Source organism: Notolepis coatsorum (genome assembly GCF_963971535.1).
Source record: "Notolepis coatsorum genome assembly, chromosome: 17".
NCBI lineage: Eukaryota > Metazoa > Chordata > Actinopteri > Aulopiformes > Paralepididae > Notolepis > Notolepis coatsorum.
In genome coordinates this window covers 85,872,540-85,888,845 of record NC_140181.1, presented here as the reverse complement: position 1 = coordinate 85,888,845, position 16,306 = coordinate 85,872,540, and positions in this window count along the sequence as shown.

The window sequence follows — 16,306 nt, the reverse complement described above, 5'->3', positions numbered from 1 at the left end:
CCCTATGTCCATTTTCCTTTTTTTTTGGCATATTTCAGTTAGTCACAGTAAAAGTCACCTAGTAAAAGTGAGATAATTGACTATATCAAAACATGCTAGGGCTGTACCGAATAGTTCGAAGCTTCGTTCATAATGTTGACATTCTAATTCTAAATCAACATAAAAAATTGTAAAAAAAAGTTTTTTTTTTTTTTTTTTTTAACATTTGTATTTGGCAGGGTATGGCGAGTGCCATACCTTGCCATACAAAATGGACGCCGCTGGGTAACATTAATGAACAAAGGGACAGCTACAGTATGTAAATTGTAAAGCTTTTTATTTTTCTATTCCAGTCGATCATAATGTAATGATCATGATCATACTATGGAGAGCTCACTGCGTTGGAGAGAGAGAGAGAGGTAGAGAGAGGAGATCGATGATCTCTCTCTCTCTCTCTCTTGCTCTCTCTCTCTTGCTCTCTCTCACACAGCATTAACCTCACGTGGAATCCCAAGCAGATCAGACCTAGTATACTGTATATGAATAACTTCAGTATGAGACTATGAGTACAGCATATTTTGCATATTGTTAAAAGAGCCAAAGCTGGCTTGCGTAAATTAAACATATGACTTACCATCAGAAGAGTTGACATTCAGCTATCCACAAAAAAAAAAAAAAAGTGTTTCATATCCTTTACTCCAGTAACAGTCCATGGGCATGTTGAATCTGTCCCCGTCATTTGAAAAAGCAGGCATGATGATGGAAAGCAAAATACGCATTTACATGACTGCATCCAGCTAGCCATATAGCTTGTTGTTGTTGCTGTTCTTACCGAACCAGCTAAGACCGAGTATAGCCTTAACCCTTCGAGAAGCTTTGTGGTCCAGGCTTGAACTTTCCATAAAAGTGTCCATATAAATCTATTTAGTTAGATCCAAAACTCTCTGAATGTACAGTATCTTGTGATTATTATCAATTTCCGACAACTACTAGCCGAGCGTATTTTCCTACTAGACCCTGGAGGTGATTAGGGACGTGATGTCACGTGCCACTCTCAGCCAATAGAGTGACTACTTCGGGCGCTAGAGGAAAGCGCCCTCGGATATCGTATTTGACGGCGCTGATTGGATTAAACGTATTTGCATTTTGCCCTGTGAGTTGCGCACTGACGGTGGAGCTGAGGTGGAGCGCCCATGAAAAGGGAGTGGAGGGGGGTATGGGCCGGGGGGTGAATAGGACACGCAAAGAATTATTTCTTCTTCTTCTTTCCACCAGGGGGGTCGGCGCCCTAGCGCCCTCTATGGACCAGCCGCCACTGCCTGCATCCATCATTGTTGTCGTCATCAGTCTGCGCACCCCTTAACACTTTCAGTGCCACGCTTAGCGGTTATCTCTACCGCTAGATGGCCAGCTTGATAGTTGTTTCCGCGGTGTTTCACTATGTTTGCAAAGCTGTGTGTGTGTTCTGTATTATAGCTGTGGAGACAATGGTGTGGCTCATTTGACAGGCATTACTTGTAGTGCAACATGGTTTGTTTCTACACACTGTAGTTTGTAGTTTATTACACGTTAAACATTGCGCATTTCCAAGGTAATCCAGTCTTTTTTCATAGATCGCGAGATAAAATGTGTTATGTGCAATAAGCCCGAATCGTTCTGGTTGATTCCCTGAACCCCCAAATACTCCCAAATCAAAGGTATATAACATGTATATATATGTACCTTCACAAAATCATCAATGGGAGGGGGGGGTCGTTTTAACTCAAAACTGTGATCGTGTTTGCCGAGCATGTTTTACGTCGGGTGAAACACAGAACTGTGATCGTTAGAAAAACACATTTCAGATTTGATCAAATAGACGTAGAATATACCTTACCTTAGCCAGAAGGTATTCCAAAAAGAATAATTCCAAGTGATCGCATCGCCATCGCGATTACCAATGTATATGTCTATACACGTTTCGATGGTAAAATACGCTTAGGCAACGGAATTTCGACGCAATCAATGTGAATCTCTGTTCAAGCAGGAGGAGGGGCCACTACCAAATTTTTTAAAAGGAGGCCGTGTATCAACACCAAGCCATTCCAGTTCAGACACAGACGATACTGGCACCTGATGATAGTCGATCGACATTGCAATTCAAACATAGGATCAAAACCCGAGAAATCTCGGGTCTGGCGCTCAACCGCTGGCGAGTTAACCCGGGATATCTCTGGTTAACACACCAATGACTCTGCTTGGTGCTAAATAAATCGCCCTTTAGGCATCATATTTGAAGACGCTGATTGGCTAAATTTAGTTGCTAGGTGTATTTATGTTGCCCTGTGCATTTTTCAATTGGCTGCGTTGTCCACTGACGTCAGTGGGGCGATATTTCTAGCGCCCGAGAAGAGAGAGGGGATGAACAGGACGCCTCTATACTTTTACCAAATAACTTGCATTTTTCCGCGATCTGATTGGCCACTGACGTTTCTGGTCATGTGACATTTGTGCCAATCGTGTGACGCCTGTTTTCTATCACTGGTTAAGCTTAGGCACTCTTTCGAAGTTGGTTAAGGTTAGAGTTTGTCTTAGAGCAGGGCGATAGAACACCAGCCCTGATTCCAAACTCTAACCATAACCAACTTCGAAAGAGTCGCCTAAGCTTAACCAGTGATATAACTATGCGTTAGGTAGTTTGCAGCAGTGGCGGACTCAGGCTGTTTGAAGGGCAGGGGCGAAAAGAAAAAAAGGGCACCTACTGCATAACATGGGACCCCATCAGTGAGCAAAAAGCTATGATGCGTCATGTATGGTGAAATAGTCTTCATCCTTGATTAAGATTAACATTAGAATAACATAGACAATCCAGATGAATAGTATAACCACACCTCTATGATGAAAACACAGGGAACAATACACCTTTCAAATGTTTATTTCACCTCATTGTCATGGTGTTTGAAAAGTAGACTTATCATGGTGTTTGAAAAGTAAATGATCATGGTGTTTGAAAAGTGGATTTATCATAGTGTTTGAAACTTAGATTTATCATGGTGTTTGAAAAGTAGATTATCATGGTGTTTGAAGGCCTAAACCATTGCTGCAGTGGTACATTTCTCAATGCTAAAGATATCAGTGAGGAATATAAATATTTGGGAAACAGCATTTTAATATAGTCTGGGTTGAAAAATAGTGAACCTATTCTTTAAAAGCTATTTACAACATATATTTGTAAACAGTTTAACAGTTAAAGTTAATTTGAGTGCCGTTGAGCTTCTTCCTTTCTCTCTCCTAACTCTCCTTCTCCCCTCCTGCCCTCTCCTTCTCTCCTCCTATACTCCCCTTCTCTCCTCCTGTACTCCCCATCTCTCCTCCTGTACTCCCCATCTCTCCTTCTGTACTCCCCATCTCTCCTCATGTCCTCTCCTCTCCTTCTCTCATCCTGTCCTCTCATTCTCTCTTCTACTGTATCTCTCCCTCCCCCTCTCTATCTTCCCGATTATCTCCATTAAAGTTAATATATTGTACCTGGATACTGGCTGGATCAGTGGGATATTTTAACAGGAGAGCATTCAAGTTATTTGTTGTTGTGTCGTTTGAATAATTTCTCTTCCTATCATCATTTCCATCCTCGCTTTCTTTAGCATCTCCATGACCGTCTTCATCATCATTTCTCTCCATAGCATCATCTGCATTCTCTTTTCTCAACTTCTTCATCATTTCTCTATATAGAATCATCAGCATTTCTCTTTCCTCCACTTCTTCACCATCTCTCTTCCTGATATCATTATTTCCCTCTTGAATATCTCCATCTTCATTGTCTGTACTGTCTTTATCTAAGGTGGAGCAAATAATATTTGTTTTATAATAGTAATATAATTGTACTGTATATAATATTCGTACTGTAGCCTACAATTTTATAATTGTATTATAAAATAATATGTCATATAGCACTACCACCACTAGCCCTCTTGCCTTGATTGGAATAAAAATGGTCTATGGTTGGTCAATTTAAATGTTTAAGACACAATTGTCTGTCCAAAATAAGCATTATTGACCATGTTAGCACCAGATTCTCAGTTGAGGGATTTGGGGTGCTTTTTCAATGTATGTGATGTATAGATTGGGGGAAGATGGTAGCATCTAACGGTGCCAGGTCAGAGAGGGCAGAAATGTGTTTGGCTTAGCAGAGGTTGGTTCAGAGCGAGTGAGCACCACACTGCCAGCGAGAGAATGTTTGTTGACATTCCTTGTAAGAACATCTGAGATAAGAGCGAGTGTCTCCCAGAGCAGGAGGGAGAGAGGTTCATCTTAATGAAACGTGAAATGTGTGTAAAGGTTATTAACGCAGTTGTCATGACAACACGTCGCATGACAACCAGAAGGCGGGGCCGTCGTTGCGACGACGAACATCTATAAGTCGAACGGTGTTTCCGGGTGTAGGGCAGACTAGAATCTGACCAAGAGCGAGTAGGACTGAGATCACACAGAAGACACTCTCTCCTCTCATTGAGAGGGGGGGGGGGGGGGGAGGAAGAATGCCACATCATCATTAGCTTCGGCTAACGCGAGGAGGGTTAGGCTAAAGACCAGGCCTGAACACTATTGGACTGAATAACAAAAGGACGATAGACGAACACACCGAAAGATCATTAGAATAGACTCTTCAAGGACGATACAATTTGATAACATCTGATAACATCTGATTATGAGGTTCTGTTTATAGCAATAAAACAACGCTTTTCCTCATAAGGTATTTCACGGTGTCGAAGTGTCGAATTCTTACGGAGGTGGAGAATTAGTATGGTTTATGGATTGCACTAACAGGGAGATAGGATCTTATCAGCCAGTGTCGTAGACGTCAGGACCATTAAAAGTACACAACGCAGAGGAATTGGATGGAGAGCCAAACAGACGAAGACATGATACTGGCCAGTTTGATCAGGATCTTACACAGTTATAATCCAAACTATGGCTATGTGAGACAAGCTTGTACATGTATCTAGTAGTGAGGACTTACAAATACATAACTGTATCCTTATCTCCTCCCTTACTATTGTTGCTTTTAGACCCAATTTTTTAAAGAGCATTTTTCAGCTGCTTTTTAATATTCTTCCGATTTCTTTCTCTCCTTGGCATTCTGTAATCATAAAATATAGGCCAATGCTAAACCCACTTCTTATCAGGTGGGGGCCCACATGTGGGCCCTCTTGAGGATGATTTTCCCACCTGCAATTTGGCGACCTCTAGTGGCTCGGTTGTGCATATCTTTTAATACAATATATATATCGAATTAAAGCCCCATTAGTTGCCTGTCTATAGCCCTTTCAGGTGACGAAATCCGTTCAGCAGTTCTCGAGTTACCTGCCGATATGTGAGGCTTGCGCGAAGTACACGGTATTGCGCAAATACTACTCCCGACTCTTGGGGCTTTAGTTCCGTCAATCATTTGGCGATCTCGAAAATGATTGGACAGGGTTGTAGCCAATGAGTGTGGCTTTCCAATGATACCCCAACTGGGGATGTACGAATCAGGGATCTAGGTGAAAAGTCATGAGCGAAAACAGGAAGAGAAAAAACGCAGAATTAGTTGAAGTCTATGAGAAAACTGAGCTTTTCTTTTGTACACAGTTTACAAAATCACTCCTAAATCACTCATTTCTGACTACTACAGAAAAACGTGAGTAACACGCTTTTCTACAACTCAAGTTCAGACCTATGTTACTCTATTTCATTAGCACTAAAGGTGAGTTGTCCTTATTTTATCAGAAACTCCAGAATGTCTTCTTTCAAAAGAGACCAGGCTCATGCATGTGGTATAAGTACAAAGTATAGTATTTTGGTTTGGAAAAAAAGTATGCAGTCCTCAAAAATGAAAACTAAAATGGCAAATTTTGGGGTTTACTATACCACTCTTAAATTAGCTTTAAAAAGCAATTCACACTGAACTTTAAAGTGCTATGGGTATATTTTGTGCAAATAATCCAAAAATAATTTGTACACTTTATTTCTAAATTGAGAACACATGTTAGCATAGAATCAGCTAAGCAAGGCACCTGTTTAGTTAGCTAGCTACAGTAGTAATACAGCTAGGCTAAAACATACTGCCATCAATAAAAGGAAAGCACTTGCAGTGTACATACATTAGTATTTAGTAATGCATAAATAATTGGTAAAACAAACTCAATCTTTGCAACTTCAAAGAAAGCTTGCTGTATTACCTACCTCACACACAGCAGTAGGATGCAGGGTTACAGCTCAGACTGCATTAAGCCCTCTGGCATCTGAACATTCAAGAGGGGATGTGTCTAAAACTGAACATTTAAATGGATGGAATATTGTAGTGACGGGGCTGCTCAGAGTTGTAGCTAACACTTTTGTGTGACATTATTTAACCGTCTGGGTCAAGTTTAGACCATTGGAAGGGCACCAATGAGCACGTCCTCTCATTTTCGCCACTCAAAATGTCATTTTAGCGTGATGTTTTCAGCTGTGGGGGCACATAGTCAAGTTTAACCATTGGAAGGGCACCAATGGGCACGTCCTCTCGCTTTTGCTACTCAAACGGGCACTTTAGGTTTAGCGCAATGTTTTCTACTGTGGGGGCACATGGTCAAGTTTAGACCATTGGAGGGGCACATCCTCTAGTTTTTTCACTCAAAAGGGCACTTTTGCGTGATGTTTTTCAACTGTGGGGGCACATGGTCAAGTTTAGACCATTGGAAGGGCACTAATGGGCATGTCCTCTCATTTTCGACACTCAAAAGGGCATTTTAGCGCAATATTTTCAACTGTGGGGGCACATGGTCAAGTTTAACCATTGGAGGGGCACCAATAGGGCAAGTCCTCTCGCTTTTGCCACTCAAAAAAGGGCACTTTAGCGCGATGTTTTCAACTGTGGGGGCACATGGTCAAGTTTTGACCAATTTGGAAGGGCACCAATGGGCACATCCTCTAGTTTTCACCACTCAAAAGGGCACTTTAGCACAATGTTTTCAACTGTGGGGGCACATGGTCACGTTTAACCATTAGAGGGTGAAGAATTGTGGTGATTCGTCTGTGATTATAATATGAATTAATGTTGATGAGCAAAACAGTTACTCTCTGCATGGCAGAGAAGAGGTGTGACCCCTCTCTTCAGATAGTGTAAGTAGGGCAAGTCTGGAGCAGGTCGCTAGGCGACCCGGTGCCTAGCAGTCACAACAGCATTCCTAAGATAAGGATGGAGCAGGAGGAGGTGGGGGGGGGGGGGGGGGTGATTCATCTTCAGTTGAGAAAATAACGAAACGAGAGAGAGAGAGAGAGGATTATGAGGAGCTGATCAATTGGACTTTTATTAACGGACTTTATCAAATGAACTTTAAATCACTGGACCTTATCACAAGCTGCGTATGTCAAGGAAGACCACTTTATTCCTGTAAAACTACCCTGTCTGGTTGAATAAAGTTCTCCTTGATGATTGTCAACTGAATCGTGTGAGGTGTTCATTCTGCCTGGGATTATCAGATGTTTCCGTGAGCACACCAGAGGGATCATTAAAAAAGTACACAACGCAGGACACTATCGTCTATCCATCACTCACTGGGATTATCGGAACATCTAACAAACTTGGAGCCGTGAGCCGGATGTTGCTGCGTGGGAGGAAGCCAGAATTCTAAACGTAAGCTGATTTATGGGCTTAATCTCACATGCCAACACAAAGATAAGCATTGTGAACAAGCACACGTAAAATAAATAACCCATTGTGATCATAAGACTTGATGAATGTTGAAGTTTGTGAAGACAGAGGTTTTCCTTGTTATTTTTGGTTGAGTTTAACGAGACGGGAGGCGACGTAGACAGCCCCGTGTGTAGTATAGAGCGACGTGGACAGCTCCAGGGCGACGGTAGACAGCCCCGTAGGGTATAGAGCGACGGTGACAGCTCCAGGGCGACGGTAGACAGCCCCGTAGGGTATAGAGCGACGTGACAGCTCCAGGGCGACGGACAGCCCCGTAGGGTATAGAGCAACGTACAGCTCCAGGGCGACGGAGACAGCCCCGTAGGGTATAGGGCGACGGACAGCTCTGTTGTGTGTAAGAGTTTTTCTAATAAGTCATCGGCAACTGCGGTTTTTGCTGGTGCAGTGTGGTTTTCTTTTTTTTGGATAAGAGTATTCTTCTTTTAATTTTATTTCCCACTCTAGACATAGTTTTGGATCGCACTTGTGAAGTCATGCAAGACCAAAAACAAAAAACTACGCGAGAGAAAGGGGGGGTAGCTCCCCCGGATGTGTCGATACAGGCCATCAAAGAGAGTGTGACCAAATATATTCATGAGAAAATGGCTTTGGAAACAGTGGTGGGGACGATCGTGTCCAAATACCAGGTGGTGCCAGATGAGAGAGGAAATTGGAAATTAAACGACATTAGGAAGGCCTGGGGAAAATTCACTCGTCTCTCGGAGGCTCAGGATAAATTGATATGGGCCATTGTGATTTTGGGCCAGGCGCGACGCAATATGGTTGAGGTCGCGCGTCTTGAAGCAGATCGTCTCTTGAAATCTGAGAAGCAGAAGGTTCGCGCCCTGGATGACATCAGACAAACGCAGGCTGGGAATCTGCTGAGATTACAGCAGGAGGTTGAGAGACAGGCGGAAACCATTCGTCACCACAAGAATGGGGCTGGGAGGACAAGCGTGCCTCCCCAGACGGTAGAGCCGGGTGAAAGAGGGGCAATGGGTGGATCTCCGGCTCCCTCCAGTGGTGAACGCGGGTTGGTGCAGGGGGCTGGTGGGAGGCAGGGGAGAGATCTGGCTCCCTCTGGGGGCGTGGATATCTTTGAGGATAGTAGTGGTGAATCAGAGGAAGGAGAGGGACCTTCCACTTCACACCCCAAAAGTTTGCGGCCTTTAAAGATACATCGGCCCAAGACTGTAGCTGGAGAGCGAGTAGTGCACACCTCTTATGTTCCGGCCAAACCAGAATATATTGAGAGGTGGTGTGAGAAGGTGCGTCATCCCCGCACCGCTGGCCTGGGGGCATGGGATGAATTGAATAAATTAAGAGGGATTTACTCCCTTCACCCATGGGATGCCCTGGCCATTCTCAGTCATCGTCTCTCCACAAGAGAGAGACAGGATCTGACCGGGGTTATCAACGAGGCACTGGGAGAGGAGGGGCAGGACCTCAACGCAGGTTGGGATGCAGTCAGGGAATGGATAGCTAAACTCTCCCGGGTCAATGCGGACTGGACCCAGATCTTGGCCTGTCGCCAAGGAGAGGCCGAGTCTTTCATTGAGTTCGAAGACAGATTCAGGGTCGCTTTTGTGAGGTTTAGTGGCATAGATGATATTACAGAAGCTAATATCGGGGAGAAACAGTGCCCAGTGTTGACTCAAACGTTTGTGGCAGCCGTGGCACCTCGGCTGCAAAACGGTTTAATCATGTCCACTCCCACCTGGGGGCGGGCAGGCTATGGAGCCATAGTGGAGTCACTGTGTAGGTTAGACAGAGATCTGCAGATCATGAAGGATGCTGCAGAGCCCAAGGTTCGAGTGTTGACCGGAAATCCGGATGCTGCCACCTGTCCGGACGGTCGGGTGGGGCCACGGGGGGTGGGCCCAGAGGGGCCCAGTTGGGAGAGGGGTTTTGAGGGTTGGCCGGGGCGTGGGAGGGCGAGCCCAGAGGGGTCCCGCTGGGAGTGGGGGTCGTGCTACAACTGTGGGAGGATGGGCCATTTAGCACGCGAGTGTGACGTGGGCCGCCGCCCTAGATCCCGAGGACCACCCGCAATAGCCAGGGCACAGCCAGCCGTGGTCACGGGGGCCACGTCCCTCCCTCTGGGGACCGGCCTGACCCTCCGGGATTTACAGGATTTTCAGAGGTTGATGTCCCTCCCCCTGGCGGATCGAGACGTGTTGCTGGGGGCTTCGACTCAGACACCGCCACCGCCACCGCCACCAGCGGCGGGCCATTTTTGAGTATCCCTCCCCAGCTCCGCACACTTCAGGCTGCAGTCACCCAACGGGGAGATGGCCTGTACGTTACCATAGCAATGAATGGACAAAAGGACATTGACTTTTTAATAGACACCGGGGCGGAATTGACAGCGGTCCCGGGTTCCGACATGGTTGGTACCGGGGTGTCTTTGAGTGATACTGTGATGCGCGCAGGAGGAGCTGAGGGGGGGGGAATCTATTTGAGACAGACCAATCTGTTCTCCTTGCAGGTGGGTCCCAAAACCCTGCACACACGGGTGTGGGTGGGGCCGGTGTGCCAGCCGCTGTTGGGGTTGGACGTGTTGATGGCCTTGGACTCTTCCATCGAGTTCCAAGGGGGAAAGATGATTTGGCGTTTGAGACGCCTGGTGAAGGCGGAGGTTGCAGAACATGCAATATGGGCCGCGGACAAAAACGACTGTGGGTTGTTGGACATGGAACCTGTGAGGTTCACGGGAAAACCACCGCCATGTACCAGACAATATCCTCTGAGCGTGGAGGCTCTCAATGGGATACGGCCGCTTCTAAAAATCTTTGAGGAGCGGGGGGTCATCAAGAAGGCCCCCAGCGCGTCTAACAGCCCTGCCTGGCCGGTATTAAAGCCGACAGGGGAGTGGCGTTTGACTGTGGATTTTCGAGTGGCCAACGAGAGCGTCGACAAGTTGACACCATTGGTGGCAGATATGTCCACAATCTTTGGGACCTTGAAACCAGAACACTGTTGGTTTTCAGTGATTGACATGACACAGGGTTTCTATAGTGTGCCACTGGCGAAGGAGGTTCAACCGTGGTTCGCTTTCACCATCGAGGGAGAGCAGTACCAGTTCCTCCGGACACCAATGGGTCTCCACAACTCTCCTACGGTGTACCATCAGGCATTGCGGCGCCACCTATTGGAGACGCCGACCATCACGTCCGCCTATGTCCATTATGTGGACGACATTTTGCTGGCTAGTACCAGTGAGGCAGAGCATGAGAGGGACCTCAGAGTACTCTTGGACCATTTGCGGGCACGAGGTCATAAGGCGAGTTTCTCTAAGGCCCAGATCATGCAGGAACAGGTGATCTACCTGGGTCAGAGGATCTCTCAGGGAACGAGGGAGATCACCCAAGACCGCACCAAGGCCATCCGGGAGACGCCGGTCCCCAAAACGGTTCGGGATTTGCGGTCCTTCTTGGGAATGTGTAACTTACGACGATCGCGAAGCCCCTCACGGAGATGTTGAAAGGAAGCCCGGGGCCCAGGGAGAGGGTTGAACTCAACGAGGAACAGAGAGCCGCGTTTGAGGCCCTAAAAGGGGCTTTGGTTAGGGCTCCGGCCTTGGGGCTCCCAGACGCGGGTAGACCCTATGTTTTGTACGTGGCAGAGAAGGATGGGTACATGACGGCTGTGTTGACCCAGGAGCATGGTGGCCGCCAAAGACCGGTGGGTTATTACTCCGCTTGTCTAGACCCCGTGGCACAGGGTTTCGGCCCCTGTTTCCGAGCGGTACAGGCGGTATTCCTGGCAGTGCAGACAGTGTTGATGTTGGTGCTGGATCAGACCATAGTGGTGAAGTGTCCACACGCGGTGCACACGTTGTTGACCATGAACCGGGCCTCCCAAGTCACAGCTGCCCGGTGGGGAAAATGGCTAGCGGTGCTAGAGGCCCCGGGGGTGGTGATCGAGAGAGCGACGATAACAAATCCTGCGACCATGTTGGTCCCCGCCGAACAGGAGGGAGAGGGGGAACATGATTGCCACGGGGTGGTTGAGGCCATGGAGCAGGCGGAACAGAGACGGAGTACTCCTCTGGAAAATCCAGAGTTAATCTTGTTCACCGATGGGTCCTCAATGGTGGAGGGGGGTCAGTTCGTCATGGTGCAAAGGGTGGAGCGTCGGCCGTTGGAGGCTAAATGGGAGGGGCCGTATCAGATTCTGTTGATCACCGATAGTGCGGTGAAGGTGGCGGGGAGGCCCAATTGGATCCATGCGAGTCAGCTAGTCGACACACCGACCATCGACATGTAGTTTTAGGAGATGGGAGGGGTGGAGTCAGGGGGTTGGGTCCCCCCTTTTTTTCAACACCTCAATAGAGGGCGTGGTTAGGAGAAGACACAGTCACCAGAAAGAACTGGCGCGCGCTGGGGGTCAACCGTGGGACGAAGATAGAGTTGCGCGGAGTGGGTATCGGGAGCTGCAGTCGTGTCACGCCGGGAAAGACGGGGGTGACCCCGAGGTAGGACAGGTAAAGGTGTTGAGAAAAAGGAGGGGAGGGGGAAAGAGTGGGGAGTGTAGAATGATGGTGTGTTTGGTGTGATTAGTGTTTGGTGTGATTTTCTTATTTTTTTCTTATTAATTTTATTATTGTCAAAAAAAAAAAAAAAAAAAATGTTTTGATGATTAGTTAAGAAACCTATATTATTAGTGTTTGGGTGATTATTTGAAACCTATATTATTAGTGTTTGGGTGATTAAAAAAAAAAAAAAAAAAAAAAAAAAAAAGATGATTAGTTAAAACCCATATAAGATCAATGTGACAATCAGACGGTCTCGGAGACGGGGGGGGGGGGGGGGGGGGGAGTGAGAATTCCCGATTTTCCCCATCGGAAAGAGACTCCCTGTTCCTCCATTCTGTGTCCACAGGACCATTGAAGAAGACGAGTCCAGGCAGACCTACGGACCGTGGACGGGCGGGGCCGAGACCATTGGAGGAGACGAGTCCGGAGACCTACGGACTGTGGACGGGTTGGGCCAAGTGGAAGACGGCGGCGACCGGGGGGGGGGGCACAGGAGGGCACGATCCAGAGACAATCCAGGGATCATCCGAAGATCGAACGGGAAGATAACCAGAGTCAACGACCATGTGGAGTGTCGTGTGTGTTGATTGATAAACCCTTTAGTGACAATCAAGGTCCAGACCGTGAGAGTGCAGTTAGGCTCTAGAGTGAGGAGGTACATAGAGCTATCCGGTCTTTCCACAAACCGGGGGGGGGGGGACGAGACAGGGTTTTCCATTTAGAGAGGTGAGGTCGTTCTACACGTCAACTACAGGGAGTTAACATGAGGGTTTTCCTTGGGAGTCTATTGGTGGTGTTGGTGGCACTGGGGGAACCAGTGTTGCACAACAGCGCCCTCCAGTGGGCACATCAAGTGGCTGACACAGTGAACGTCAAGGAATGTTATGTCTGTATGCAGATACCCTTATCTCAGCATACAGGGGTGCCACAGATGGCTGTCCCGTTCAACTCCTCTACCATGCAAGATCAGGTTGTACGACTCTCTCAGAAAGCGGAGGCCGGGTTGGAACGGGCAGTGGTCTCCACCATGCTTCGGCCAGCCGAGGGCCTGGGGTTGGGGGTAGACGCCAAGTATGATCCAGGGGTGGTATGGGCGGGAGAGCAGGTGCCGGTGTCGTTAGCGCAGAACACACGGGGGTTTTATTGTCTGTCCAGGCAGGGGGGGACTAGGGAGGTGGGTACGAGTTCGTGTAGTGTGAAGACCACGCGCTGTATACCAAAAGGTATCCGAGGCCTGCACGCCTTGGAGAATGCGTTCTGGGTTTGTGGAATGACGGCATATACGTCCCTCCCGGAGGACTGGAGTGGCACCTGTTATCTGGCATTTGTTCTTCCAGGAGTGGTCGTGCACCGGACCTGGGAGTCAGTTGAGCGAATCCATGGTGTTGGTCTCCCCAGCGAGTCGAGTCAGCACTCCAGTCATCGGTATAGGAGGGAGGAGGTGTCAGGATCGATAGAGGGGTTGGTAACACAGCACGGGGTGGGGGAAGATCTCTTAATGTTCTTGTTACCAGGGGTGGGGGTGGAGCTGTTGACATGGGATGTGGGGAAGTTGGCGGGAGCCTATGGGGCTTTAGCCAATCGAACACAGGCAGCTCTGGGTCTGGTCAATGAGGAAATGGTGCAAATGCGTCAGGTGGCCTTGCAGAATCGGATGGGTTTGGACATGATCTATGCTAAGGCAGGAGGTTTGTGCCGGGTCCTGAACACGACCTGTTGTTTCTATATACCAGACAATTCCAAACCCCTCAGGGAGCAGATAGAGTTGATACGGAAGATGGCGACCCAATTTTCCCCGGCCTCTGGCTCTGGGGGGTCCTCTTTTTTCGCGTGGCTGTCAGGGAGCTCATGGTCAGCCATGTTAATGCAGTTGGCCGCGCCCATGGTATTGGTGCTGACAGTGGTGCTGGTGTTTGTCAGTCTGGTCCGTTGCCTGATCCAGCGCGTCTTGTTGGGGGGAACAGGGCCTCGGTTACGGCGTTTACAGGGGGCCTCGGTGCCCATGGAAATGATACCTCTGTAAGGATAGTGAAAGGTGCCTAGGGGGGGGGGGGGGAATCTATTGATTAACCCTGGTATAATTTAGGGGAATAATTAATCCTGTATAATCAAGTGAACATATGTTCTGTCGAATCAAAAGGAGGGACTGAAGAATTGTGGTGATTCGTCTGTGATTATAATATGAATTAATGTTGATGAGCAAAACAGTTACTCTCTGCATGGCAGAGAAGAGGTGTGACCCCTCTCTTCAGATAGTGTAAGTAGGGCAAGTCTGGAGCAGGTCGCTAGGCGACCCGGTGCCTAGCAGTCACAACAGCATTCCTAAGATAAGGATGGAGCAGGAGGAGGTGGGGGGGGGGGGGGGGGGTGATTCATCTTCAGTTGAGAAAATAACGAAACGAGAGAGAGAGAGAGAGGATTATGAGGAGCTGATCAATTGGACTTTTATTAACGGACTTTATCAAATGAACTTTAAATCACTGGACCTTATCACAAGCTGCGTATGTCAAGGAAGACCACTTTATTCCTGTAAAACTACCCTGTCTGGTTGAATAAAGTTCTCCTTGATGATTGTCAACTGAATCGTGTGAGGTGTTCATTCTGCCTGGGATTATCAGATGTTTCCGTGAGCACACCAGAGGGATCATTAAAAAAGTACACAACGCAGGACACTATCGTCTATCCATCACTCACTGGGATTATCGGAACATCTAACAAGGGGCACCAATAGGGCACATCCTCTAATTATTTCCACTCAAAAGGGCACTTTTGCATGACATTATTTAACCGTGGGGCACAAAAGCACTCAAAAGGGCACTTTTGCGTGATGTTTTTCAACTGTGGGGGCACATGGTCAAGTTTAGACCATTGGAAGAGCACCAATAGGGCACACCCTCTAATTTTTCGCACTTTAGCACGCGTTTTTCAACCATGGGGGCACGAGGGGGGGGGGGGCGATCGCCAGTGGTTTGCAGGCTGTTAGAGGCGGAAATAGGCGCAGAAACAGGCGTCACGCGATTGGCGCACATGTCACATGACCAGAAACGTCAGTGGCCAATCAGATCGTGGAAAAATGCAAGTTAGTTGGTAAAAGTATAGACGTGAACAGGACGCACAAACAATGATTTATATTTTATATATTACACGTTATTGTGCATTTTAAACACAAACATACTTAAAATGAGTCATTATTATTTAGTTTTAAATGTTTTATTATATTTTAGCGGTCGAAATCGACTATTATAGAAAAATCCAAAACCACTTTCCACCAGGGGGGAGGGGGGGGCGCCCTCTATGGACCAGCCGCCACTGGCACAGACCAAATGCCAGTGTTAACTTAAAGCTGTGTCTGGGTCACATCTGTTTTGCTGCGTGGGCTGGAGTGCTGTGCCTGAGGATCTGAGGCCGCCATGAGGCTCGGTCAGGGGTCGGGCACGGGTCAAGGAGGATTTCATCACATCTTAAGGGGTCATCCAGGGGAGGAGAAGAGATGTAGGAGGACACATTGTTTAAAAATAGGGGTTTACTCACTCTAGTGGTTACTGTTGGTATAACCACTCTCAATGGCCATGGAGGGATCGAGAGTGTGAGTTTGATCTGTTTTGCTAATCATTCCTCATACTTCTTTATAATTGTGTATTTTTGTGTATACCTAAACGCTATGAAAAACTATAATAACTCAGACCAGACTATTTCCTGATGGCCATTTCTAGATATTCCAGTATCACACCACTCACCACTAGATGAGAGAAAAACACCACCGTACATTTATTAAGTATTAAATAATGTGTTTAGAAACATGAACTACTAACATAAATTGGACAGCAAATTAACCTTCAGATTACCCTTCAAATTACCCTTCTCATTGGAAAATAAAACAAGTTTATCTTCCACAAGGTGGTGCTAGTACACAGATTATTTGGGACTGACTCTTGGGAAAGAGAAATCTTAAAATTATCTTTATTAACTATTAGACATAATAATTGTGAGCTGAGTCAGGAGATAGGCCGGGATTTATAGAAGGTAAACCTGTGTTCAAATGATGGGGTTCACAGAGACATTGGTTCCGGATGTCATGAATGTAATGCGCC